Genomic DNA, 26,919 nt, shown 5'->3' with positions numbered 1-26,919 from the left:
GCCGGGAGACCACTGGCTCAGGGCTCACATGAGTGCTCCATGCCACTGTTACTAGGTTGGACTGATCCAGGACCCGGCCACACTGGCTGGATTGAGGCGCTGTGTGAGACCATGAGAGCATCCTCTGATTCTGGACCAGACCTCGAAGCCTCAGGAGAACAGCCTGTTCTCCACCCCTTGTTCCGTTCTCTCCTGGGCACTGCTGAGCCTTCTGAGAAGCACAAGAACCCAAGGCATCCAGAGCTCTTCTAGTGCCTGACTCATCTCTGAAGGCCCCTCCTCCTCCTCCTCCTCCTCCTCCTCCTCCTCCTCCTCGTCCTCCGCTGGGCTGCCTTCCCCTGGACTCAGCAAGGCCAACTCTCAAGGTAGGATCTTTGAGTGCCTCATGCTTTGCTGGGTGCGGAACATTCAGTCCCAGCTAGCCCTGGAGGGCCGTGCTGCCGCCACACAAGAGTCCGCAGTTAAAGGAGAGCTGCAGTCCTGGCCTGGCTTTGATGGACCCTGTGTCCTTAGAGAAGCCAGGCTTACACCTACCAACCGCCGGCCTGGTTACCTGCCCTTAGAGCCTGGGCTTGGGTTTCTGGCTGAGGATCTTGGCTACAGAGCCCACAGTCAGTGCAAGCTTCATTTTCCCCCAGCCCTTTTCCCCACCAAGCATGTTCTATAGTGTCAACCCTCCCAGCCTTACTCCTTACATCTTCCCAACCGCGATAGGTTTTTGTTTTTGTGTGCTTTTACAGATGATTTATTATTATTTTGTTATTTATTATTATTTTTTGTTTTGTTTTTCAAGACAGGGCTTCTCTGTGTAAGAGCCCTGGCTGTCCTGGAACTCCATGGCTTTGAACTCACAGAGTTCCGTCTGCCTCTGCCTCCCAAGTGCTAGGATTAAAGGTGTGTGCCACCACCACCTGGCTGTTGTTTTATTATTACTATTATTATTGGAACTACTGGTTTTTTTGAGACCAGGTCTTACTGCTATGTAGACCAGGCTGTCCTTGAATTCACAGATGCCAGAGGTGTTACATTCCTCTGAGTTGGTTTACAGGTGGTTGGGGACACCCAGTGTGGGTGCTGGGAATTGAACTCAGGTCCTCTGGAACAGCAGTTTGTGCTCTTAACCACTGAGCCGTCTCTCCAGCCCTATTTTGTTTTGTTGCTGAAGCAAAGTGTCTTGTAGCTCAAAATGACCCCAAATGACCCTGAACTCCTAATTCTTCTGCCTTCTTGTTCTGAGTGCTGGGCTTAAATGCAAGAGCCACCCCACCTGGCTTGATGCGGTGCTGGGGACTGAATTTGGTCCTGTGTGCATGGCAGGCAAGGGCTCTACCAGCTGAGCTACAGCCACAGACAGAGTCTGCCTAGGTAGACCAGGCTGGCCTCCAATTAGTAATTCTCCTGTTCCCTTCCCCCTCTTACGGCTATTGTCTCCCCATTTGACATCTGGGCAAACTGAGGTTCTGAGCATCACCTCACTCAAGACTTAAGCCAGGAAGTGGAAAGGCAGTATTCAGCCCAATGGAGTTCCTACCTGCTCACTGCAGAGCCTGAGCTCCACCATTCTGGGGTCCAGGGTGTGTGTGTGTGTGTGTGTGTGTGTGTGTGTGTGTGTGTGTGTGTGTGTATGTGTACATACATGCAGGAACAGCTCAGAGACAGACAGTTGGATGGAGTGAATCAACCACATCACCTTACCTCACTGGATTCTCAAGGGGTGAAGTGCAAGGATACCAGGGGCCTGAACAGGGGTGCAGGAGCCAGGCAGACGGAGACCACATTTGGGAGGGGGGAGCCACAGCTTAGGACTTTCACACAACATCCTTAGACTTCACAGATGCACAGGGTAGCCTATTTCCCAAGTCAAAAGTGACCCACCCACTGGGCCACCACCAAAAGGGACCGGGCCAGCCAGGAGGCCCACAAAGTCTGGGGAGGGGTGCTTCAAAAACGCCAGACCAAAGCACAGGCATCTGGCTTGGAGAAATTTTCCCATTCCCCTGACATCACCACCCTCCCTCCAGCGGGCCTCTGTAACCTTTCACGGTTCGCCTCTGCCAGGAAGCCCCTCCAGTGTCCATAATGCCTGCGCATGGCCCAGCTTGAACTGGACTTCTGTCTGTAGCAGTGCTCGGTCCCTGCTCCTGGTCTCCTCCAGGAGCCACAACTTCATCGCTCAACATTTTGTGGATTTTTCAGTTGCAGACAGTGACACTGTCCCTCACTGCTGAGGCACTGGGACAGACTTCAGGGCCTTCAGCATACCAGCAAGCACTCTGCCAACCGAGATACAGCCCCAGCCTTTTGCTGTGTCTGTTTGACCTGTGTGTCCCTGACAGGCCTGAAACCTGTTTAGACCAGGCAGGCCACAAACTCTTTGGCCTCCCAAGCTGGATTTTTTCCCCCTTTTTCTTTCTTTTTTTGTTTGTTTGGGTGGGGTTTTTTGTTTGTTTGTCTGTTTTTTAGTTGTCTCGGAACTCACTCTGTAACCCAGAGTGGCTTCAAACTCAGAAATCTGCCTGCCTCTGCCTCACAAGTGCTGGGATTAAAGGTGTGCACCACCACTGCACAGCTTCAAGATGGAATTTTAAAGGTGTGTGACACCACCTCTAGCCTTTATTTCCTTTTTAAAAGTTCAAACAGGATTCTCCTAAGTTGCCCAGGCTGGCTCTGAACTCACAATCCCGCCTTCTCCTCTGAAGTCACCAAAATCATAGGCAGCCACTGTGTCCAGCTGAAGGACTATCAGAAGGGTCCCGCACTGGTAGACAGCAGAATCTTGAGAAAACCAGTCACCTGAGAGAGACTAGGCATGCTGATACACACCTGCGGTCTCAACACTCTGGATTCTGAGGCAGGAGGATCATGAACTTGAAGTCACTCTGGGCTACATAACAAGACCATGTCTCAAAAAAAACAAAAACAAAAACAAAAACAAAAAACAAGGACTGTGGGTGCAGCTCAGTGGTAGAGCATTTACCTAGCATGCTTCAGCACATTTATACAACATTTAAAACAATAATAAACCCTCATACACAGGCTCCCTGGAACCTGTGTGTGTCACAGGGGGCTGGAGAGATTGCTTAGGGGCTAAGCACCAGCACTGCTCTTATGGAAGACCCTCTCTCAGAGGACTCCAAACCTGTTCCCAGAACCCAGGTGGGACAGCTTCACAACTAACTGTAACTCCAGCTCTGGGGGATCTTGTGCCCTCTTCTGTCCCTTGTAGGTACTACACACACACACACACACACACACACACACACACACACACACACACACCAGACATTCAAGCATCCATGCACGTACACACACAAAACTAAAAATTAAATATACATAAAAAAAGACTTAGCAGATGGATTAAAGGTCTTGATGTTACCTGATGATCAAAGACAAGGAAAAGGGGAAAGCAGTATGCCCTTTCCATTTCTGCCACTTAGCACTCTCTTCCATAATGTCTGTAGTCCCCACGGAAGCACTGGCCAGTAGCTTCTCCTAGGCTGTGGGCTACCAAACCCAGCCTACCCTGACCACCCAGAGACCCCGAAGGACCACACTGTCCCTAACAGGCAGCTCTTGAATGTGCTAAAAAGTGTGACTGACTCCTTCACACCCCAGAGCTTCCAGCCTGGCACAGACAGCCCCAGGGATCTGTGGGAACCCAGGCATGGCCCCTGACTCACCCACCCTGACTCTGCTGCAAGTCTTGGTGGCATCTAGCAAGTGAAGACAGCAAGAGGTCTGGGGGCCCTGGCAGAGTGCTTGGTGTGACATCATAGACCGGGCCTGGTGTCATGCACCTGTAATCCTAGCGGCCAGAAGCACCAGGCTAGGTGCACAGGAGGTATCTTGGTTGGCAAAGGACTTGCCTGGCACACACAACGACCCCACAGCCATGGAAAATCCAGGTGGCAGAGAGACAGAGAAGTCCCAGAGCTCACTGGCTTGCCAGCCTAGTCAACTGGGATCCAGGTTCAGTGAAAAACTTTGCCTCAAAAAACAAGTTGGAGAGATAGCCTAACTCCTAGAGTTCAAATCTCAGAACCCACATGAGAACTGGACACAGCCGTGTACACGCCTGAAATCCCAGCACTCTTACAGAGAGATGGACAATCTCTAGAGCAGCATTCTCAACCTTCCTAATGCTGCAACCCTTTAATACAGTTACTTATGTTGTCATGACCCCAACCATAAAATTGTTTCACCGCTACTTTGTAACTGTAATCTTGCTACTGTTATGCAAATGGTTTTAGAGATAGAGGCTTGACAAAGGGGTCAAGACCCACTGGTTGAGAACATCTGTGAGTCTAGGTTGGCAGGGGACATGGGGGGGGGCAACTGGTCTGCGTTTGCAGAGGTGATTGACAAGAAAGACACTGCGTCAAACAAAATGGAAGGCCTGGACCAGCACCTGAGGCTCCCTCTGACCTCCACACACAGGCTGTGGCATATGAGTGCCCTCCCTCACATACAAACACACCAGAACTTTAAGGTTCTCTTCCACTACATAGAAGTTTGGGGAGTCAAGGACACAAGGTCTCTATTTCAAAATAGCAACATTACAACTCTAACAGCTGATGGAGAGAGGAGCCCGCTAGAGGGAGAGGTCTTTGGGGAACATCCTAGGAGCAGGCAGCTTTACCTTGGATCCACAAACCTGCTCCTCAGCTGAGGCCAAGCCCAGGTGTGTCCCTGTCCCCAGATGCTTAGTCTCAATCTCAGTGGCACCTGCAGCCCAAGAGCACATTGCAGGGTCCTGGGCGGACTCTTATTTGAGGGTTCATGTCTCCATATTTGCTTTCTGCAGTGTGACCTCTGGCTTGACTGGGTTATGTGTCCCCACTTCATCTGGCTGCTTGCAGGTGGCTGTCCCTCCTCTTTGACATCTCAGCTCTGTGGACCTGAGACACCCCCCATGCTGTTCCCTTGCAGTTAAGTTTCACTGCTTCCAAACTTTCACCATAGCCTAGTCCATACTGCCACTGCTGACTGTCTTAAATCTTCTGTGGCTCCCATTGCCTAAGGCAATGGTTTCCAACCCTTTCACTGAGACCTGTATTTGTGAAGTAGATGGAGGTTGAGCAGGAGTAAGATTCAGGCTGGTCCTGTTCCCCCCTCGTCCCCCACTACTTCAAGGTGCTCTTGTGATCTGGGACTTGAAATCTGAGTTTTGTTTTTGTTGTTGTTTTGTTTGTTTGGTTTGGTTTGGTTTTGGTTTGGTTTTTCAAGATAGGGTTTCTCTGTATTGCTTTGGAGGCTATCCTGGAACTCGTTCTGTAGACCAGGCTGGCTTTGAATTCACAGAGATCCACCTGCCTCTGCCTCCCGAGTGCTGGCATTAGAGGTGTGTGCCACCAACGCTTGGCGCCTCTGTTTTTTAATTAATCGCCTTTTTTATTTTATTGGTATGGGTGTTTTATCTCCATGTATGTCTGTGTCCCATGTATGTGACTGGTGTCTGAGAAGGTCAGAAGAGGTAGTCAGATCCCCTGGAACTTGAATCACAGGTAGTTGTGAGCCACCGTGTGGGTGCTGGGAATTGAGCCTGAAACCCAAGGCCTTGCATTGCTCTCTTCAGCATTGCTAAACCACGTGACCTGCCTTGTCAGCCCAGAGCACAGCACTGCGAGCCAGTCATCACCAGCAGACTTGAAAGGTCTGTATCTCTCCTGGGAGGCTCCCCTCTCCTCAGAACACCTTTGGAGCACACAGGCATGCTTAGTCTTCAGGCTGAGAGAGTCCCCATGCAGGAAGCCCCTGCTGGGGCAGCTGCACTCCTCAGCCCAGCAGGGCTCTCCAGGTGCAGATGTAGCCTTGGATGTTTGACTGAGCCCTTGTCAGTGAAGCGACAAGGAAAGGAAAGGACACTACTTGTTAAGTGCCACCATTGCCTGTGAGGGAAGAGCGGAGGCAGGAGGATGCTATCAAGTCGGAGGCCAGCCTGGGCTACTTGAGATCCTGTCTCAAAAAGTATGTAAACCCAGCAATGGTGACACACACCTTTAATCCCAGCACTTGGGAGGCAGAGGCAGGTGAATCTCTGTGAGTTCCAGGGTCAGCCTGGACTACAGAGTGAGTTCCCGGACACGGAGAAACCCTGCCTCAAGGCGGTAAATAAAATAATATGAAAATAAAGAACATAAAGTATGGTTTGAGCTCTACAGGAAAGAAGTCAGCCCAGACCACCTCCTTCCTTCAAATGCCTGGTAGCTTTGGCTAGGCAGAGGTCAGACCCGCAAGGCCCTGGGGGTTGGGGGGTCCCAGACTGTGTTATCTGGGAAGTGGGATATGTCTCCTTCTCTTCCATCCAGAGTCCAGAGCCTAAGCAAGCAGTGGCAGTTGCTGGGTAGGGGGTGGAGGGTGGACCATTGCCAGAAGCAGAAACCAGACTGTCCGCTGGGCAGGGCTCCACTCTGGGCTGTAACTCGACTCTCCTGGGTTTCTCAGGGGGCAGGGCTCCACTCTGGGCTGGAATGTAGCCTGGGCCCAGGGAAGGCTAACAAATGGGGAAGACTTTGAAATCTCACCTAGGAGCCCCTCTCCATGTTGAATAAACAGTCCCTCCTCCCACCTCTGTGGGGAGCAGCCCCATCCTAAGCTGTCACTGAGCTGCTCTGGCTGGGGTTACTGCTACCACCCCACTGCCCCCACCCAGTGGGGAGGGAGACGCAAAAGACTCAGGCCCCCTCTCCCTGCCTTTTAAGGTTTCTGACCTGAGTGGGACTCTAAGAGCGGCCCGCCAGGCAGGGTCAGATTCGTTTCGAAGTCTGAGACAAACTGGAGAAGTGCCAGGTACCCTCATCAACCCCATGGCCAAGACTGTTCCATGAGACTAAGTTCGAGGCAGCGAAGGGATGCCCGCTGTAGAACTGTATTCTCAAACGCCAGAACAGGATGGGGCTGTGAAGGTTTGTTTGCATTTCAATAAAAGCCTTCTTTGTCTACTGCTGTCCAGCAGTTCCCAAGCAGGCTAGTCTGAGGGAGAAAGCTGTGGCCCAGACTAACCTGCCACACCCCCACACCTGCCACAATGGGGGGAAAACAACCTCCACCCCCCACCCTCCTGAACCCCCCCACCCCCACCTAAGGCCCCACCCCACCCCCGCCTATGGCCTCTCTGCAGCTTCTTACAGGCAGGTTCCTGCAGAAGCGCTCTCCCCAGAGACCCTGAGTGGAGACACAGAGCCCCCCCCTTCATGTGACTGTCTTCATTGCAATATACGCAGTGACCCCACGTGTCACACAGGGGCAACCTGAACGTGGTGTCACCCAGGTGCCCACACAGGCCTGCCTCAGCTCCAAGGTCAGGGAATTGAGCCCCCTACAGCGTCCTCTGAAAGCGGTTCCCACCACTTTCCCACTTTCCAGGGGAGCCCTTTCTCCATTCTCACACCCACCGTGGGGTCCCAGTATTTGGGGACTCTTGTTTTCTGGACCCAGTCTATAACTTTGCTTTTTCTTGCCTATCCTCTCCTCCAGAACTCATCTCATCTCAAGCCCTCTCTTCCTCCTCTCTCCATCCCAGCATGCAGGAGCCCCAAGCGGGCTGGAGAGATGGCCCAGAGGTTAAGAGCACTGACTACTCTTCCAGAGGACCTGAGTTCAATTCCCAGCAACCACATGGTGGCTCACAACCATCTGTAATGAGGTATGGTGCCCTCGTCTGGCATGCAGATATGAATGCAGGCAGAATACTGTATACATAATAAATAGACCTTTTAAAAAAATCCTTTAAAAAAAAAACAAAAAGATCCCCAAGCCCCTCAGCAGTGCAGGTGCCAGGATGAGGCCCCCAGCTGCTCTCATTTCTCTTAGCCCTTCCTGGGGCCCCAGTCCAGAGGGACTTCTCTTCCCTGCCACCTCTGTACTGTAGTTCACAAACCTGCTTGGGGGAGCCATGTGCTGACTACAGGAGGTTCAGGGAGACCAACGACACTGGAGAAACCCCTCATGTGGATGGAGGTTGGCTCGCTGCCACCAGCCCAGACAGAGTGTGCCCCAGGCTCTGAGCTGAGAGGGGGAGAGGCAGAATCTGCTGGTCTCTGCAACCTCTCCAGGCCAAGTCACCAGCTAGACCCGTACAGCCTCTGCCACAGACAAGGTCGCTCTGGATGGTCACTATGCCATTTGTTGTGCTCCCAGCAGCCAGACCTCAAGGGTCCTGCCCATTGCCAGACAGAATGGCACATGCGTGTGTGGCGGGGTGTCATGAACGAATGACACCCCCGTCCCTCACATGTAGGCTTCCCTCTCTTGCAGGCCCCCTGCCTTCCCGGGAAGAATTTTCCCCAGCCTTCCTCAGGCCATTAATTCAGTGCCCTGACTCGTTCGGTTAATGAATAATTAGGCTGGACAGTGTCTGACCTCAGGCTGACCTTAGGTTCTCTGCTCCCCCCCACACACAGCTTCCCTTCCTGATGGAGTATGTGACCATTTCTGGCTGAGTCTTCTGCTGTTAGTGTGCTCTGAGCTCTGGAAATGAAGCAGACAGTGAGAAGCCTTGGACTCCATCATAAGGCCAGCCTGCAGGACACTCAGAGGCAGACTGGGCTGAGCCAGAGGAGCAGAACTGGGATCTGGCACCTGGCCTCCAACAAGTTCTGCCACTGATGCTGAACCTGGGTGACTCCTGTCCCCAGGAACCCCCACTGGGCCTCAGCTTCCCAATGCTCACAGGCAGGAATGAATCATACGGTCATGATTCACTCCATGGTGCAGTATACATGGGCAAGGGTGTAACGGTGGGAGCCAGAAAGGACCTCATAACCTCTTTGTCCTGTGAAAGTGGGCGGGCACAGTGACCGGCATGTCTGGCAGTACTACAGAGGGCAGGCGTCCTGACCCCTGGTCCTGGCTTCCTTTCCTGCAGGGCCTCATCCCTCCATTCTGATCTCCTCATCGCTCCATTCAGCCCTCGCAGGCTTGAAATGAGGAGCCAGAGGGCCTTCCCCTCCTTCCAGGAGAGAGGCTGGGCTGGGCCTCGCCCTCCTTGCTGAGATGGGAGAACAGAAGGGCAGAGGAGGCCAGAGCTCCTGGCAGAAGTGACTTTGTGGACACAGACTGTCCAAGAGGAGCACCCCGTGGGAGAATGACCAGCCAGCACGGCAGGACCGTGAAATGAACCCAAGGACACGAGACGGGGAAGGACTGAAAGCTAGAAGACCGGCGAGGTATCAAGTCTGGAAAGATGGGTGGGCATCACCCGGCAGGAGGTGACAGGGTATCTGAGAGGTGTGAGAAAGTTCTGCAAAGTCAAGAGGCTTTGACACTGATGGCCACCTCCGGCCAGAAGCTCATCATGCAGAGGGTTTATGGTGGTTTTCTTGGCTAAATTATTTATTTAGCGTCTGTGAGAGAGCCTCCTGTTTGTGTGTGTACATCTTCACATGCAGGCGTGTGGGTGCCAGCAGGGGCCGGAGGTCAAGGTCAGGTGTCTTCTTCCATTACTTCTTTATGACAAGCTCCTTCACCAGACCTCAGCCAGCTAAGGGGGAATTCTGCTTGTGCAGCCGGCCTGTTATCAACTAAGTCCCCAGCTCCCATGCTGCTATCTATTATATGCAGTGTGTGTGTGTGTGTGTGTGTGTGTGTGTGTGTGTTCTACAACATGCATGTGGAAATGCGATGACAACTTGCCTGAGTCGATTCTCTCCTCCTACTCTGTGGGTGCTGAATCTAACTCAGGTCACCAGACGCTGTCACCAGCTGAGTCACCTAGTAGGGCTTGATGCAGTTGTTTAATTTTTGTTATTGTTGCTGGTTTTTGTTTTGCTTTGTTTTTTTTTTTGAGACAGGGTTTCTTTGTGTAACAGCTCTGGCTGTCCTGGAATTCTCTTTGTAGACCAGGCTGGCCTAGAACTCACAGAGATCCACCTACCTCTCTCTCCTGAATGCTGGGATTAAAGGCGTGCACCACCATGCTTGGCTGATGCAGTTGTTTTTGAAAGGCCAAAGAATCATTAGAAAGGATTGGAGCACCGTGCCTGGTGCTCACACGGGCTTGGGAATGGTGCCTTCCCACCAGCCAGACCTCAGAACTGATGCTCTTTAGACCCTGGGCAGGGCGGCTTCTCAGATGTTCTGTAACTAGTCCTAAGTGAGCATTCTAGTCCTGCCTGATAAATCAGAAAACAAGACTCAAAAGGACAGATTGGTTCCCGAGGAACTGCTTTCCAGAACAATGCTGAAGGTTTACAGACACAAAAATATCCAAAATTTGCAGTGTCTGCCATCTAATAAAAAAATTGACAGTCATAACTGAATGCATTCGCACACAGCTATAATCCCAGCACTCAGGAGACACAGGCAGAAGCAGCCCAGCCTGACTTTGAGACCGACCTGCAGTACATAGCAGGATAAAAAGTAATAATAATAACGGCAGAGGTGTAGCTCAGTGGTGGAAAACAAGGCCACGGCTCAATCTCAGCGTGGGGCATAAACAGAATGCAATGGAGGGTTAAAAGAATGTCCTAGAAAGAAAAGAATGCGCTGGGTAGGATGCTGAATGGTTTTAGTCCTGGAGTTCAGGCACTGAGCAGGCTGAGGCAGGAGGATTGCAGTTCAATCCCCCCACCCCTTGAAAAGGACCCTGGAGCTCAGGCCCAGGTGGTCAATCTTGGCAGCAAGCACCCTTACCCTCCTTGCCATCTCCTTCAAGCCCTAAACTCAAGTCCGAGATGAAAAGTACATGGGGTATGATTAATGACATAGAGTAGCATATAAATAGATAAAATTATCCAAAAGCGGAAAAATAATCAGGAGGAGGAGGAAGACTGGATGCAGAGGAGAGCACGAGCCAGCAAGGTCACCCAAGCAGACAATACACATGTGACTGCAGGTCACCCCATCACAGAATACACATGTGACTGCAGGTCACCCAAGCAGACAATACACATGTGACTGCAGGTCACCCCAAACACACTATACACATGTGACTGCAGGTCACCCCAAACACACTATACACATGTGACTGCAGGTCACCCCAAACACACTATACACATGTGACTGCAGGTCACCCCAAACACACTATACACATGTGACTGCAGGTCACCCCAAACACACTATACACATGTGACTGCAGGTCACCCCAAACACACTATACACATGTGACTGCAGGTCACCCCAAACACACTATACACATGTGACTGCAGGTCACCCCAAACACACTATACATATGTGACTGGAGATCACCCAAACACACTATACACATGTGACTGCAGGTCACCCCAAACACACTATACACATGTGACTGCAGGTCACCCCAAGCACACTATACACATGTGACTGCAGGTCACCCCAAACACACTATACACATGTGACTGCAGGTCACCCCAAACACACTATACACATGTGACTGCAGGTCACCCCAAGCACACTACACATATGTGACTGCAGGTCACCCCAAACACACTATACACATGTGACTGCAGGTCACCCCAAACACACTATACACATGTGACTGCAGGTCACCCCAAGCACACTACACATATGTGACTGCAGGTCACCCAAGCACTATTTGTATAACTGGAGAATGAGGAATCAACTAGGGAGAAACAATCACAGATTTTTTCCCACATAATGAGACTCACCACCCAGAGCTCAAACAACCTAAAGTGCAGACAGTGATTGGCCGAGGTAGAGGGTGAGGGAGAGCTGGAGTCAAGGAAAAGGAGACAGAGACCTTGGCTGGGCTGGCTCCCTAGAAAAGGCCACCAAGGAGAAGGGGCAGGTTGGATGAGCTCAGGGTAGGAAGGGGACTTGTGTGACCTGAGATGTTACACAGAGACGGTACAGGGTGGCAGACATGATGAATCTCGGTGTTTAGAAGCCGACAGTAGGGAACCAGAAGTGCAGGAAGTCACGGGCTTCTTGGAAGTCACGGGCACCGGAAGTCAGGGCACCGGAAGTCACGGGCACCGGAAGTCACGGGCACCGTGGGCACTGACGGTGGGGTGGGGCTGAGGGCTAAGAGCAGAGCCCTAGACACAATGTGTCGGGAACTTCTCTGCTACTGTGACTAAGCACCACAGTTTACAGAAGGAGGGGCTTCTTTGGGCTTAGGGTTCCGGAGGACTAGAGTCCATCATGGCAGGACAGCGGGCAGCAGGCAAGCAAGTCTGGGCAGAAGCTGAGGGCTCACATCTTGAACCACAATCACGAAGCAGAGAGAGCAGACTGGGACTAGGGCAAGGATTTAAGCTTTCAAAGTCTGCACCACTGACATACTTCCTACAGCAAGGCCACACCTCCTAAGCATCCCCAGAGTCACAACTGGGGATCAAGTGTTCAGGTTCATATGCGTGAGTTTATGGGGGGATATTTTCATTTAAACCTCCATATACATCAGTTAATCAAGAGGCAGAGCAGAAAGAGATACCTGAGTGACGCCTTAGTGTCCCACAGCTGTGACCAACTAAATGTAAGGATTGTTTTCATTTCTGGGTGAGTCTATCCTTAAAGGAGGGAGGGAGGGAGGCAGGGAGGGAGGGAGGAGGGAGGGAGGGAAGAAGAGAACAGATGCTTTTTTTTCCGAGACAGGGTTTCTCTGTATTATTTTGGAGGCTGTCCTGGAACTCGCTTTGTAGACCAGGCTGGCCTCGAACTCACAGAGATCCTCCTGCCTCTGCTTCCTGAGTGCTGGGATTAAAGATGTGCAGCACCAACACCCGGCCCACGTTCAGAAAAGACATGCCACCTTAATTAATATCCTTTTGAGAGACCCTCCCAGACATACCCAGAAATATGCTTTTCTAATCTCAACACTCAAGTGACAATCAAATGAACATCCCAAGCTTACCCCTATCAACCTGACAGCAGGACTCCCCTATCAGACTTAAACCACAGCATTCCACCCTGTCCTCATGCCCAATAGTCTCGGTACATCAACAGTTCCCACAGCCTCCCCAAGAGTCCTAAGATGGTTCAAAGCTCAAGTTCAAATTCCCTTCTGAGATTCAAGGCAAAGTGTTGTCTGTAAGCCCCTTTAAAATGAGGAATAAAATAACAGGGCTGAGAAATGACTCAGCAGTTAAGAGTGTTTACTTCTTTTGCAGAGAACCCGGGTTCTGGTCCCAGCATCCACTGTACACAGCTCACAACCACCTGTAACTCCAGCATCCAGGAGATCTGCTGTCTCTGCACTCTGAGGTAACTGCACACAAGTGCCCCCTCCCCAAATACACGCGTGTGTGTGTGTGTGTGCGTGTGTGTGTGTGTGTGTGTGTGAGTGATTAAAATAAATCTTTAGGGGAAAAAAAGCAAGTTACATGCTTTCATATACAATGACACAGGTAAACAGAAAGGGAGAATACAGGAAAGCATGAATCAAAGAGGAACAAAATCTATAAAATCTGTAAGGGGAAACATTAAATCCTATAGTTTCCACCCCGAGTATCAGAGTTCTCACGACTCCCATCGCCCCACCCATGGTCTTGCGATTTAACTCACGTGGCCTCCTTTTGGTTGGCTCCACTTGCTGCTTGTGGATTCCTTGGCAGAGGTTCTGTGTTCCTGGCATCGCCAGCATCCTGGGGGCTCCTTTGCAGCTTAGACTTTGCTGTTACAGTGTTACACATTACCCACAGGGGACTGACTATGGGGATCTGGGCACCTCCTGATCTTCCTGGCTCTCCTTTGAAGTCTGGATGGAAGCCTCCATGGCCCCACAGCTCATATTTTGCTCATCTGCAAAGGTCTGCGCCTCAACCGAATGCAGTTGGGCCTTCTTAGACAGTGGCTGCCAGAACCTTGAGTGCTTGGGGAGCTCAGCACAGTAAAGAGCCATGGGGAAACAACTTCCTTGTGCTGGAAGGGCACCCAAGAGACACCATCTCAAGAGAAAGTCTTTCAAATGAATTTACTCTTTCATATCCTTCAGCCTATTATGGGTGAAGTCTGGCCAGTTCTCAAGAACTGGCCTCCAGGCATTTTTCCTACTGTCCCAAAACAAGGGATTTAGCTTTTTTTTTTTTTTTTTTTTTTTTTTTTGGTTTTTCGGGACAGGGTTTCTCTGTGGTTTTGGAGGCTGTCCTGGAATTCGCTCTGTAGACCAGGCTGGTCTTGAACTCACAGAGATCCGCCTGCCTCTGCCTCCCAAGTGCTGGGATTAAAGGCGTGCGCCACCAACGCCCGGCGGGATTTAGCTTTTAAATAGCCTTAACCATATCTGTCTGTCTGTCTGTCTGTCTGTCTATCTATGTGTGTATCTATCTATATATCTATGTGTCTATCATAGCTTCAACTTTTCCAAGCTTTTCTGATTGAGCAGCATATTTTGAGTCATTCTGCTTTCTGATCCTCATTTCACCATAAACCTGGCTAACAGTAGCCAGCAATGGCCATGCCACAGCCTGAACTCTTGACATTCCTTCTGTCAAATGAATTATCCTGTCACTGTGTCAGAGCACAGACAGCAGGAGAACAAATGCTTTGCTAGCATGGCACAGGAGTGGCATCTAGTCCAACTCCCAGCTCAGACCTTGTTCCTATCACAAACTTCACAAGTACATCTTCAGCGTCCACGCTCCTGCGGGCATGATAGTCTTCTGAGCGTCTATCAGAACTACCTGCTAGCTCTGTCGACATCATCCTACAGGTTATTTAATGTGCATGTCACTTTGTCTGTTTTTCACGACATGGTTTCTCTGTGTAGCTGTGGAGCCTGTCCTGGAACTCCCTCTGTAGACCAGGCTGGTCTCGAACTCACAGAGATCTGCCTGCCTCTCATATGCTGGGATTAAAGGTGTGGGCTGTCATGCATGATCAATTCATTTGTGGAGACAGGGTCTTCACAGGTATCCCAGGCTGGCCTGAGGGTTGTGCTCCCCTGCCTCTGCCTCCTGAGTGTGGAGTCTCCAGGGACACAGCACACTCAGCCTGCATTTCCAGACCTTTCCTGGTAAAGCGAGTAAGAGTCATGTGGTCAGGTTCAGGACCCTCAGCAACTCTGTTCCATGTGCTTGTCCCGTGACAAAGAAAACTTGAAAGGGGGATGCTTCTTTTGGCTTGTGGCTTCGCAGGCACCGCACGTGGGGGACCCGGTGGAGCAAGGTCGCTTAATCACCCCAGCCAGGAAGCAGAGCAAGTCTGCCAGGGCCCAGACGGCCTCCTCTCTCCCATCTTGGCCTGGAGCTTACTGGATGTTGTCACTGAAGGTGGGAAAGACCTTCCTCCCCACTTTCCCACAAGTGTGCAATGGCTAACCCAGGTGCTTTTCCAGCCAGTCAACAATCAAGGCTGACTATCAGTGGGGCCTTTAATCCCAGCACTCAGGAGGCAGAGATGAGCAGAGCTCTGTGAGTTTGAGGCCAGCCTGGTCTACAGAGTGAGTTCAAGGCAGCCAGGACTACACGGTGATGCTCTGCCAAAGAAAGAAAGGAAGGAAGAAAGAAAGAAAGAAAGAAAGAAAGAAAGAAAGAAAGAAAGAAAGAAAGAAAAGAAAGACAGGCTGGAGAGATAGCTCAGAGGTTAAGAGCACTGACTGCTCTCCCAGGGGTCCTGAGTTCAATTCCCGCCAGTCACATGGTGGCTCACAACCATCTATAATGGGGTCTGATGCCTTCTTCTGGCCTGCAGGCATGTAGATAGAGCACTCATACATAACATACATATATAAATAAAAAAATTTTAAATGACTATCCAGGGGCACCTACCAAAGAAATAGGGTGTCATTGAGTCCAGGAGGTTGATTTGGGTTTCCTTCCCATGAGGCATTAGGGTGGGTCTGCCCTAGGAAATGTACAGAGAACAATTGACAGGAGGAATGCTGGGAAGTGGGGACAGGAGAGGTGGTAGGCACTGGAGGGGTTGGAAAGGGGAAGATGGAAGGAGTGGGGGATGGGGGCTAGGATACAGAGAGGTCTGGAAGAGGCTACAAAGTTTGCCTCCTTCTGATGGACAGGTCGAAGGAAGACAGAGAAGTCAGGAAGTCTACCCATCAGTCCTCAGAAGCAAGCCAAGCAAGGTTCAGGGTGAGGTGGATGTCCCTGGGGAGGACTACATGGAGGAAAACCAGTAGGTTGGCCCGGGGATCCTCATGGTGACCAGGAGGAACACTGAGTGGGTGCAGAAGGGTGCTGAGTGATCCCAAGAACCTCAGAGGAAGGAGAACGGTGGCCCATCCCTGGTGGGAGATGGGCAGAACCACCGAGGTGAAGGACTTCAGGGGTGGCATGGAAATATCAAGACACGGAGAGGGGGGCAGGAAGGAATGGAGGAGGGGAGAGCGAGAGACAGCTAAGCCTGTTGGCACCCTGCACCCCGGGCTCCATCACAATCACTCAGGTGGGCACTTGGACCTGGCGCCTCTGGAGGCTGTTCTAGCTGTCTTGCCAGGGCTGTGAACAGGGAAAGGTCAGGAGAAGCCAGGCCCATATGCAGGTGCAGGAGGCGTGTGGTGGACACAGCGGTGGCCATTGGTTCCTGGATGCTCAGAGGCTCATAAGAGCCTCTGTTGGCAAGGGCGTCTGGAAAGCCTCAGCCTCCTCTTCCAAGCCACCTGCTGTCTGTTGCCCCTGCCAGCCCTGGATGCCTGGGGGAGCAGACAGGATAGACCATTTCCCTGGACCCCAGCTGGGTGAGGGCAGCTGGTTGCGCTGATGGCTCCTGCTTTTCTCTTCAGTATCTTCTACCCAGAAGTGGGCAGCCAAGCCCCACCGTGTCCTATCTGTCCTCTCAAGGGCTGCAGAAGCTAGGAGAACACCTTCCTCTGCATGAGTGTGCTGTGCTCCCCATGGGTGTGCTGTGCTCCCCATGGGTGTGCTATGATCCCCATGGGTGTGTTGTACTCCCTATGGGTGTGCTGTGCTCCCCATGGGTGTGCTGTGATCCCATGAATGTGCTGTGATCCCCATGGGTGTGCTATGCTCCCCATGGGTGTGCTGTGCTCCTCATGGGTGTGCTGTGCTCCCCATGGGTGTGCTGTGCTCCCCATGGGTGTGCTGTGCTCCCCATGGGTGTGCTGTGATCCCCATGGGTGTGCTGTGATCCCCATGGGTGTGCTGTGATCCCCATGGGTGTGCAGTCACACACAACACTCAGGACATTCTGAAAGCACATGGAGACAAACACAGACACTAGCACATCCAGAAACACCCGTGCACATCTGTGTGTGTGGGCACATGTGTGAAGATATGTGAAACCATGAAGGTGGTCATAGAGATGATGAGGCCGCACATACAAACACACAAAGATACACAAGCATGTATATTGTTCCATACTCACCCATCTCTCTGCATCCACACACAAATGCAGCCTGAAAACCAAGTTCCAGCAGGCACACACAGGCACATGCAATACACACACAGGTGCCTGTGGACACAGACACACACAGGTGTGCCAACCCACACTTAGCAGTGCAGACATGGAATGGCACGCACACACGCACACACACACACGCACACACGTGCGCATGCACACACTCACACACACACACACGCACACTCCTGCAGACCCGCACATCAGGTACCACCATGTCACAGACATGGCACTTACCTGCCACCCCCGCAGACATATATGTGTCCTTGCACATGTCTATAGATACACTCAGGTGCACGTGTTCCCACTCCTCCAAATGCTCCCCGAGGGCACAGGCCCTGGCCCCTGAGTCACACAGACACCCTGATCCTCAGCACAGACACCCACTATGTAGAATACTGAGAGCTCTCGCATTCCCACAGAAGGTTGCCCCAGGCATTCATCTGTGGGACTCTGCAACATCCCAACTGGGGACTAAACCACCAACTGTCCTAAGCCAGGGAGCTTCAGTCTCTCTGCAAATCATGAAGCAGTCCTGTCCCCCAAGTCAGTCTGTTCCCTATCTTTCCGTTTCTCTTGCCAGCCAGCCAGGAGAGACACCTACCACCCATCTCTTCACACTCCAGGTTTCCAGATCCCAGAGGGGAGGGGGGACAGCAACCCAACGTTCCTTTCTTCCCATCCATCTAGCGCTGTCACCCTTTGGCGCCAGGCCAGGGTTGCTGCGGTCGGCAGAACGGCTAACACTTCTCTTGTCCCAAAGGAGATCAGATCCTGAGGACCAACTAGCCCTATAGCACCCACTGTGAGAAAGGCCAGGAAAGCAGGGAGAGGGCCGGGGCGGACATGCCCCTTAGACCCAGCTCATTTGCCCATCTGTTTTTGTTAATAGAGATATTTTAAAAGACTCTATTTTATCTTCATTGTTCTGTCTGTGTGTGTATGCCCATGGAGGCCAGAAAAGCTCAGATCCCCAGGAACAGGAGCAGCAGGTGGTCATAACGCACTTGATATGGATTCTGGGAACAGAACCCAGGCTCTGTGCAGGAGTGTATACTCTTAACTGCTAAGTCATCTCTCCAGTGCATGGGGGGTTTGTCTGCTTGTTAGTTTTTCTTCATTTTGAAGCTCACAGGCAATTTTATTACAGTTTAAAAGAAACCCTCCAGCCAGACCTAGAGACACATACCTTTAATCCCAGACCTTGGGCGGCAGAGGCAGGTGGATCTCTGTGAGCTCCAGGCTAGCCTCATCTGCATGGTGAATTCTAGTCCAGCTGGGTTATACATCATGACTCTGTCTCAAAAAAAAAAAAAAAAAGGAAATAAAGCAAGCCAACACACTGCAGGGCAGTAAGCTGCCAATGGCAGCAGCTGCCCAGGGGGAGATCCATGGAGAGGAGACAGAAAAATCCATGCCCTCTGAGCCTGCATGGAGGTCAGCCATGTTGTAGACCAGCAGCCACATGGTGGAGATGTGGCTTTAAAAGAAAGAGTGAAAAACCCCAGGGACAGGGAAATAGTAGGACTGAGGCTCTGACCAGCATCTAAAACGTGGAAGAAGATAAGAGAAAAGGAAAGTCATACCTTCCTGAGTCAGGACTCGGGACGGTGGACAAACCCAACAGGACCTCACTGTGGCTCCGTAGCAACCACTTGTTTTGGTTTTGACAGGATTACTTGCAACCTAGTTTAGCTGCAAACTAGCTACATAGAAGAGGATGACCTTAAACTCTCCATCCTCCTGCCTCTGCCTCCCAAGTGCTGGCCACTGGCAGACAGCACCTCCATACTCAGGCTTCCTGTGCACTGTTGATGGAACCCCGGAAAATCTCCCTGATCAGCCGAGCCTTCTACCACCAGAGATCACGTGGGACCAACACAGGAGCCCTGCAGTCCAGTCTTAGCCTTGGACTGAAACAGCAGAGGAACCCAGTAAAAGAAGTGGGCTGAGACTCCCTGCTGTCCAAACTCCTCCCTTGCTCCCTGAGTTACCCCAGCAGTGGCAGAACCCAAGCCCATGGTCTTTCCTGCCCGCCTCTAGGCAGTATCTTCCCCTCCCCCCACACTGATTTTTTTCCCAGCTGCTCTAAGCTACCCAGTCTTGTTCAAGTTGGCCTTAGTGTTCCCTGGTGACTGACCTCCCACCCAAGCCTAGTGCTACCCTTCAGCCCCAAGAACTCACCATGGGTTTGTGGAATAGGGTAGAACGATGGTCTAATCCTCAACTTACCCCTTGGGAGCGAGGGGCTGTCCTGTTCTCAGTGGCACACACTACACCCAGGACAGACAGCTCCTGGTGTTTCATGAAAATGTGCAGTGTTAGCAGGCTGGTGCATACCCCACAATTCAGGAGGCAGAGGCAGGAGACTCAAGAGGTCAAGCTAGCCTGGGCTACATACAAAGAACTTCCTTTTGTTGTTTTAACCCCACCAGCCCACATGTGGCTGGCAGATAGGCAGTAGAGACCCCTCAGGAGACACAGGCCCACCGCCTCTACACAAAAGCATAGAAGGCCAGGTCAGGCCGACTTGCTGCAGTTCACATCATGGTGAGAAGGGTGAAGCCAGGGTCAGGATTAGAACCCAGATCCCTCCTCCAGGCTGGAGCCTCCCTCCTCTCCTAGCTGTGGAGATCAGAGGTGGGTGCAAGCTGCCATCTCCCCGTCCCAAGCTGTGAATCTCTGCTCAGTATGGCTAGGAGGCCCAGGCTGACTCCCCCAGCCTGTGCCCTGAAAAGCCAGGCCACTCCAACCCACTCCCCAGCCGCTCTCCCTTCCCGGTTCAGGGTTCTGGAGGTTGCCCTTGCTGACTTGGTTTCCTTATCTGGAAGGCAGGATGTCACATCTCTGGGAATCTCTGCAAAGAGTCGGTGCTTCTCATAACGTGCATAAGCATCCAGGTTGAGTCAGACGTCCCAGCGGATGAGGAACTTGCCACACAGCCGGACAACATGAGTTTTCTCCCCAGGACCTGTGCTGTGGAAGAAGGGAACCCACCCCCGCCAGCTGTCCTCTGACCTCCGCACGCACACCATCTCACACATGTGTCACTCACACACACTAAATAAATAAATGTAAACGATAAAAATAAATTGCATAGACATTCCCAACATGCCGGCTAGAGGCTTCTCCCAGACTCAAGATTCAGGAACGACCCCAGCCCCGGTTTACAGACAAGCAGCTTGAGACTCAAAACTTTCCCAGGCGCCCGAGCTGTCCCTGAGCCCTCGGCAGTGGCAGGCCTACGGAGGAGGACAGGGCGGTCAACCGCGCGCCAATCGGCAGCGGGGTGAGCGGGAGCAGGGGGATGCCCGGGAGTGCCGGGGAGGCCCCGCCCCCAGGGCCCGGCCGGGGTCTGCAGCCGTCAGCGACGAGCGCGGCCCCGCCGAGGGATCGATAACTAATTTCAGCGCCGCAGCCGCCCGGGTTTTTTCCCGATAATTGCGCGCCGGCAGCTGCGAGCCAGGCCCCCAGCCCGCCGCGCGCCCCCGCCCGCGCGCGATCAATTGACACCGCCACCGGGCGCCGGGAAAACTCATTTTTCTCTCCCTCCCCGGCTCCCGGTGGGCGCGGGCTAAGCTCGAGGTGGCCGGGTTGGGGGTGGCCGTGAGGCCTGGGCAGGGGCGTTCGGCTGACCTTCTGCTTCTCCAGAGGGAGCTAAAGATGCACCTGCCACCCCAGACTGGAGAGAGGCGGGACAAGAGGAAGGACCCAGAAGGCAGTGGGTTCAGATCTAGACTCCACAGCCTACTACTGAGAGCCTCGGTTTCCCCCTCTTCCTGTAGTAGGGTCCTGGCACGAGGTTAGACCTGTGAGGTGGCTCCCAGGAACAGCACATTGCGTGGTGTTGTTTAGAGCAGAGAGTGTTTTGTCGGTTGCCAGCCTGGCTTAGAGCAACTACCATGTGCCTGGCCTGGTCTAGGCGTTTCTAAACAAGGAAGTCAAGAATCTCCGCCTCCCTGCAACTGGCTTCTAACGGTAGGATGAGCCATAAAGCAAGGAAAGAGAGAGATAGCAAGGGCCAAGGAGTCCAAAACAAGCCGAGGTAAACAGGGTAGACTGGGGGACATCGCAGTGTAATCCCGACACCCAGCCGGGACCAACCTGCAGGGCTCAGCTCTGAGGCCCCTCCCCGGGCTCTCCCAGCCAAGCTCAAAGCTGCTGCCTGTTCAAGGTCGCAGGAAAGCTGCAGACTTGGCATTCTCTGCGGAGGGAGGGTGGAGGAGGGAGAAGCCGGCCGTGGGTGGGAGTCTCCCTATGGGAGAGTCCGTGAGATGGAGAGAGAAAGCAAAGGCGCTGGAGAGCAGGGTGGGGGTGGGTGCCCACCGACAGAAAAGCAGACAGATGCTGTTTGTAGCCAAGGACTCCTGGATCCTGGGGGCTGAGCTCCAGAGAGAGGTTGGGGACCACCCCCAAGGTCACAGAAGACCGAGTTGGGCTCCTGTGTCCTGCGCCCCAAGCCTGGAAGAGAACAAGAGAGGCTGAGGAGAAGGAGAAAGATGAAGAGTCTTGTGTGGGGAGGATGGGGCCTTTTCATTGGGCAGAGGCCACAGGGCTTCCCGGGAGCCACGTGGAGGATTCAGGATGACTGACAGGGCCTCCGGGAATCAGATGTGCTGACTGGCCCCACCCCACCCCCAGTTTCCAGAAACCCAGCAAAAGAGGCTTAAGACTCCCTCTGTGGCGGTGAGGGAGCCAGGCAGGGGTAGAGGACCTCTGCTGCGGGGGGAGTGGTGAGATCAGGACCCTGCCCGCCTGCCTCGGTTTCCTCATCTCAGACGGGGGCTGATGGTAAGGCCCCAAGGGTCCCGATGCTTTCCTTCCTTTTGTGTTTCTGTCTCTGGGACAAGCCCAGTGCAGTGACTCAGCCAACAGGGGGAAGGAGACTGCTGGCAGCCAGGGTGCTGGCTGTGCTTGGGACTCAGGACAATACAGAGCTGGGTGTCACCCCCCTGCTGGTCCCTTTGCCCACACATCCATCCACACATCCATCCACTCATCCAGCCAGCCCTTCTCCTACCTAAATGTTTACCAGGCTATTTGACAAGGACTGGGTAAGTATCTGCTATGGGGAGGCACCATGTGTGGTCAACACCAGGCTTCCCCATCCCCCCCCCCACCCTGTTCCCACAGATCTACCTTTCTTATCCTTTGAAGCATGATCAGGAACACCAGACTGAGAGTCGTGTGACCTAGCCAGGCCCAGTGAACTCTCTGTGTCTTGGTTAGTGAAGGAACCAAGAGTGGAGCGCTTGTCCTGTCTGGCAGAGCTTGGCTCTGGATGAACAGTATGCCCAGGTGAAGGCCTTCCACCTAGGATTCTGCATAGCCCCTCAGTCTGCCAGAATGACAAGAGGGAATCAAGACCAAGGGCAGCTCAGAGTCTCACAGCTAGGGGGCCAGAAGGAGTAAGCTCGGGTCTGTCTGACCCCAGAGCCTGCCCCTTACCGGGGACCGTGGCATCCCAGACAGAAACTGGCCACGGGGAATAGCTCAGGGTCTCGGAGCTGTTTGTCCTTCCCCTCAATGGTAGCTCTGGCTGCCATCCACCTCCAAAAGGCCTCTGTGGGTCAAAGCGGCAGCTGCTCTGCGTAACCATCTGGTGACTTTGGCCTCTTGGACATGCCCAGGACCAGTGCAGCAGGCAAGCATCACTTTGGAGAGTCAGGAGGCCTGCAGTCAAAGCGAGACAGGAGGACCAGCCACCTCCGCTGTCCTGTGCTGTGCCCTTGGGGGGGTCCCAGCACCCCAGGTGTAAAACGGGCATGGTGGCTGATTGAAAGGAGTCCACTATGCTAAGACCAAGGGATATATTCATTTGATGGCTAGGGAGGGTTATAGCAGGATATGGTCACAGTGCCTATTGGTCTTCCCTAGAGCAATAGCTTAAATAAAGATACTGGAGCTAGCAACTAGGGGCAGCATCCTGAGCCAGAGCTAACCACAGTGATGGTTTTGTGTCCCCAGGCACTGGACACACGGTCTAAGGACCCTGCCATGGGTGGGTTTGTGTTTCTCCTCACATAGCTCTAGTCTGCCAGGCAGAAATCCTGGTTATCTGGGACAGGAGGGAAAGGAAAGGGGAGACTTTTTCCTCCTGGCACAGCTCGGGACTCATTGAACTAAAAGCCATGGCTCCACCTGATGACAATGGGGTCTTTGAACCAGGGCCAGCAGGCAAAGACAGGAGTTGCCATTCTGTATGGGAATCACCTGTGACGGTTTCCGTACATTTTTGTAGAAAAAATCTTTGCAGGATCCTCAGGCTGTCAGGGCCTTTTCAAAGGGGGCTCTTGGGAGCCGGGCCAAGTTATGGTTGCTAAAGCGGATCTGCAGTCCTTGGCTTGGTGGCATAGCCCAGCTCAACTGTGGAACCAGCCCCTGTGGCTCAGGCACGATGCCCACATCTCGCCTCCTTCTCTGATGCCACCAGGTAGAGGCACCGTCTCCACAGAAACCTCACAAACACACAGAGGTGGGCGGAGGAGGGGACCCGAGAGCAAGGTACTGCCAGGCGTGAGTTTGACGCGTTGCCATGATGAAATGCGTGGCACACAGCTCAAGGAAGGGAAGATCTGATGTATCTCACAGTTGGGAGCTACAGCCCATCATGGTGGGGACATCATGAGAGCAGAACCTTGAGTTACCTGGTGTCACATTGCGTCTGTAATCAAGCAGCAGAGGGATGGGCGGGCGCTTACTCTTTAGCTGTCTCCTTTCCATTGAGTCCAGCAGACAGCTAACCTAATCCAGACGGTCCCTTACAGGCATGTCCGGAGGACCGGCTCCTTGCTGATCTAACCCTATCAATATTGCATCTAGAATCAATAGCAACCATTGCAGAGGCCTTTGAACAGACCATTCTGGTGGCTCCAAGGGCTGCCCCACCCACGCTTCAGCCACGGAGACTCAACGGTGTGCACATTAATTCTCTCCCCTGCTGCCTATTACTTGCCCGCCACCCTTTACCCTTACCCCTAGGGGCACCCCCCAAAAAAAAAACAGCCTTTCTTTAAAGCCTCCTTCGAGAGAACCTAGACCAAGACTTAGGGCAAATGACCTCAAATCGACAGGTGGGAGTCCTAACCCCCAGTACTTGGACTGTGACTTCAGTGAGGCTGAAAAGGAGGTAGGGACAGAAAGATCACAGTCCAAGGTCATCCTCAGCTACTTAGTGAGTTTGAGGCCAGCCTGGACTACATGAGATCCTGTCTCAAAACAATCAAACATGCTGGGCGTTGGTGGCGCACGCCTTTAATCCCAGCACTTGGGAGGCAGAGGCAGGCAGATCTCTGTGAATTCAAGACCAGCCTGGTCTACCGAGCGAGTTCCGAGTTCCAGGATAGCCTCCAAAACAATACAGAGAAACCCTGTCTCGAAAAACCAATACATAAATAAATAAACAAATAAATAAAAATCAAACATACAAAAACGTGGCTGTGTTTGGAGATCAGGTCGTTGGTCTGAATGTCACCCTCCTACTGCCTCCCTGTTAAACTGCAGTCTCTATTGTGGACGGAATTAAGAAGTAGTGGCCTGGCCGGGCGTTGGTGGTGCATGCCTTTAATCCCAGCACTCGGGAGGCAGAGGCAGGTGGATCTCTGTGAGTTTGAGGCCAGCCTGGTCTACAGAGCGAGTTCCAGGACAGCCTCTAAAGCCACAGAGAAACCCTGTCTTGAAAAAACCAAAAAAAAAAAAAAAAAAGAAGTAGTGGCCTGGGCTGGAGAGACGAAACAGGCGTTCAAAGCACCTGCTGTTCTTCCAGAGTTTGGTTCCCAGCACCCATATCCCCGGCTCACAATCCCCTGTAACTCCAGGTCCAGGAGATCCAATGGTCTCCTGGGGTATCTGTACTCATATATATATATCCCTCTCCCCACATACATACACATAATTCAAAACTCAAAAGGGGCGGGGAGAGATGGCTCAGCAGTTAAGAGCACTGGCTGCTCTTGCAGAAGACCCAGGCTTGATTCTCAGCACCAGCATGGAGGCTCACAGTCTAAAACCTGTAACTCAGGTTCCAGGGGATCCAACGCCCTCTTCTGGCCTCCATGGACACTGCGGGCACACAGTTCATACACATCATGAGGTCAAACACTCTTGTTTTGTTTTGTTTTGTTTTTTGAGACAGGGTTTCTCTGTGTAACAGCCCTAGTTGTCTGGAACTTTCTTTGTAGACCAGGCTGGCCTCAAACTCACAGAGATCCACCTGCCTCTGCGCCCCCCCCCCCCCCCAGTGCTGGGATCACAGGCTTGTGCCACCACCTCCCAGCTTGAGGCAAAACACTCTTAAGCATAAAATTAAACAAACAAACAAAAGTAGTGAGCTTTGGAGGTGGGAGGCTCTGGCACCAGGAATGGCCCTTACGGAAGAGGCCTGGGGGAACACCCTTGCCCCTCCCTCTCACAGAGTCAGGTCCCCAGCAAGAAAAGGAACCGGGAAGCAGGTCTTCCCCACGCATGTGCCTTAATCTTCGCCCCTACCACTATCTGGGCTGCCAGCGGAGCTGCTGTTTGTAAGCCTCCCTACCAGCGCCATTTGTTACGGCGGAGCAGACTGAGCTCTGAGGTCTTTAGAGAGCTGCATCTTTGAAAGGCGGCCATTCAGAGGGCGCAGATCCGGCAGAACTGGCATTTTCCGGAGGGGAGGAAAGCGAGGCTCAGACACCCACAGAAGGAAGGCCCCACACACAGTGGGGACTGCCACCCGCAAACCCTACTCGCCATCCGACTCAGGCATCGGGTCCCAGGACTATAATGAATTTAGGTTGTCCTTCGGATTGTACCCCAGCCCGGACCCCAACTGGGGTCTCCTCAGCAAGGTGAATGCCCTTAGCTCAAACTGTGCCCCAGGACCCAGAGTGTCTCCTCCTGGCTTCTAGAAGCTTCTCTGTGCTCCCTCCTTCAGCCTTGCTGGAGGCCTCTCCGCTCTGCTGGCTCATGCACTGTTTTCCAGCTCATTCCCATCCCTCCTCCCTTTAAAGGCTCTCCTGCCAGCTCCAATCTCTCCCGCCTCCCCTCACCCCTTCCAGGCAGGCCCTCAAAGTGCTCTCTACAGATTCTTTTTAAGGCCTGCTGCAAACCAGGGCACAGTGCCCTCGGAGAGACCGTGCCCTGTGCCTTCCCCCAACACTGCTGCTGAGTGAAGGTGGCAGCCTCCCTGCCCGTGCTGAGCCTGGTGCCATGGACCTCGGAGTTGTCTCCCTCCTGTCCCTGCATCAGGACCAGCAATGTCTCTATTTTACACAGGAGGATCCAGGGCCCAGAGAGGAAGGGCCTCTGCATAAGGAGGCCCAGCAGTTAAGTGCTGACTGGATTCCTCCCCCGGCCAGGAGTAGCAAACTCAGAGAACAGGAAGGGGTGAGTCTCAAGTGACTGAGCCGACACAGGCCAGGTAGTAATGGCTGGGGGTGGGGTGGGGCGCATGTCATGAGCCCGATTACCCACCATGCCTTCACCCCTACGCTTACTCTGGTGGAAACCCTGAAATGAAACCCTAGGGCACTCTGTGGAGACCCTGTGTGGCAGCCTTTTTTTTTTTTTTTTTTTTTTTTTTTGGTTTTTCGAGACAGGGTTTGTTTCTCTGTGGTTTTGGAGGCTGTCCTGGAACTCACTCTGTAGACCAGGCTGGCCTCGAACTCACCGAGATCCGCCTGCCTCTGCCTC

The 26,919-nt window shown here is 52.8% G+C and overlaps 1 long non-coding RNA gene across 2 annotated transcripts; it reads left to right on the top strand.

Moving 5' to 3' along the window:
* Positions 1-11,873: 11,873 nt before the first annotated feature.
* Positions 11,874-24,465, top strand: LOC106022459. 2 transcript variants are annotated; one of them, XR_005877078.1, is made up of 3 exons: positions 11,874-12,415; positions 13,050-13,143; positions 20,082-24,465. It is a non-coding gene; the product is annotated as an uncharacterized LOC106022459 (long non-coding RNA). The 2 variants fall into 2 exon arrangements; XR_005877077.1 differs by having other exon boundaries at positions 11,887-12,415; positions 20,086-24,465.
* Positions 24,466-26,919: the final 2,454 nt, after the last annotated feature.

The sequence above is a fragment of the Mesocricetus auratus genome, unplaced genomic scaffold (genome assembly GCF_017639785.1).
Source record: "Mesocricetus auratus isolate SY011 unplaced genomic scaffold, BCM_Maur_2.0 Super-Scaffold_100004, whole genome shotgun sequence".
Taxonomy (NCBI): domain Eukaryota; kingdom Metazoa; phylum Chordata; class Mammalia; order Rodentia; family Cricetidae; genus Mesocricetus; species Mesocricetus auratus.
The sequence above is the reverse complement of the archived record's forward strand: the minus strand, read 5'-3'. Positions and strand labels throughout refer to the sequence as shown.